The sequence below is a fragment of the Heterocephalus glaber genome, unplaced genomic scaffold (genome assembly GCF_053883595.1).
Source record: "Heterocephalus glaber isolate CG9 unplaced genomic scaffold, H.glaber_assembly_v1.0 deba00001497, whole genome shotgun sequence".
In the NCBI taxonomy this organism is placed as follows: Eukaryota; Metazoa; Chordata; class Mammalia; order Rodentia; family Bathyergidae; genus Heterocephalus; species Heterocephalus glaber.
Genome location: NW_028258320.1, coordinates 46,887,074 through 46,888,498, shown reverse-complemented (window position 1 = coordinate 46,888,498; position 1,425 = coordinate 46,887,074). Strand labels below are relative to the sequence as shown.

Genomic DNA, 1,425 nt, shown 5'->3' with positions numbered 1-1,425 from the left:
CTGAAATTCTTGGGACCAGGGTGTTTCAGTTTTTCATTTGAAATCCACTCAATCTGCAAAGAGGGTAGCTATTCCTGCTTTTTTTTTTTTTCGGGTTCCTGTTGCATGGAGTATTGTTTTCCACCCTTTAACTTTCAGACTGTGAGTTTCTTTTTGAATTAAATGTGTTTCTTATATGCAGCATATTGTTGGATCTTGCTTCTTGACCCATTCTGCCAGTCTATTTCTTTTGATTGGTGAATTGAGACCATTAACATTGATGGTTATAACTCATACATATTGACTTACCATTGTCATGACCTTTTCTTTTTGTTGGATTCTCCCCCCTTGCATTTAATTTCTTTGAAGTGAAACACTTTTATTTTACAGTTGTCTTTAAAACTGCAGAGACACTATTTTCTTCATATAAAAACAATGGTATACCTATACTTTTTAGAAAATGATTACACAGGCCCCCTTAAAGAAAAATGCACCTCATTATAGGGTTTCAGAGAGGCTGGTTGAAAAAGACATATCTGGACTGATTCCTAAGACATACCATTCAACACTGCAACTTTTGGTTCATAGTACAGATTACTGTCATCAGTATGTGTTCCTGCATTCTGACATATTTGATGACACATATAGAGACTGGTTTATTAATGTTCCATTGTTTCATCAGCTTTTTCTGCAGGTTCATCAGCAGGTTGTGCAGGCTGTGCCTTTCTCTGTGGTCTTTCTCCAAGACCTTCCAGGAATGGAGACACATCATCACCATCATAGATTATGAATTCCAAGTCTTTACCAACAATTCCAATGGAAACATTCTTGGTAGTCAGGTCTTGCTCTGCAGGAAGTGTCTCAAGGCACGCAGACCATGCTTAACTAGTTCATTTAAGTTGAACTCCATAAATTCAGATATACGTCTCTTCAAGTTAGTCCGAGCTGATTGAGAATGGGCTCCAATAGACGTAGCTCTGCAGTCAAAATAGTTAGCAGACGGACAGGTCTGGAAAATGTGAGGCCCCATATCATCATAACCAGCAATAAGCAGCCCAATGCCATATGGTCTTCAGCCATACTGCTGTGTTGGGATCTGGGTCTTGCTTCCAATTAGAGATACAAGACGAGACACAGAAAGTGGTCTGTCAAATACAAATATGAATCCAAACACTCCTGTCGCATAAAATTACATAAGAGTCTAGCATCAGCAGTAAGTCCGGCAATAGAGATACCAATATGGTTGTCAACATAGAGAATTTTTTTCTGGTGAGCTGCAAGCTCTGACTGTGACCTCTTCAATGCAACCAACACTGCATGGGTTTTTTATTTCAGACCAGCTGTGGCAGAACCTAGTTTAACAGCTTCCACTGCATATTCAATTTGATGAATCCTGCTCTGAGGGCTCCAAACAGTGACATCATTGTCATACTGGTGGCGAAACAT

At 39.4% G+C, this 1,425-nt stretch overlaps 1 pseudogene; it reads right to left on the bottom strand.

Moving 5' to 3' along the window:
- Positions 1 to 523: 523 nt before the first annotated feature.
- LOC101723655 (proteasome subunit alpha type-1 pseudogene) lies at positions 524 to 1,425 on the bottom strand (annotated as a pseudogene).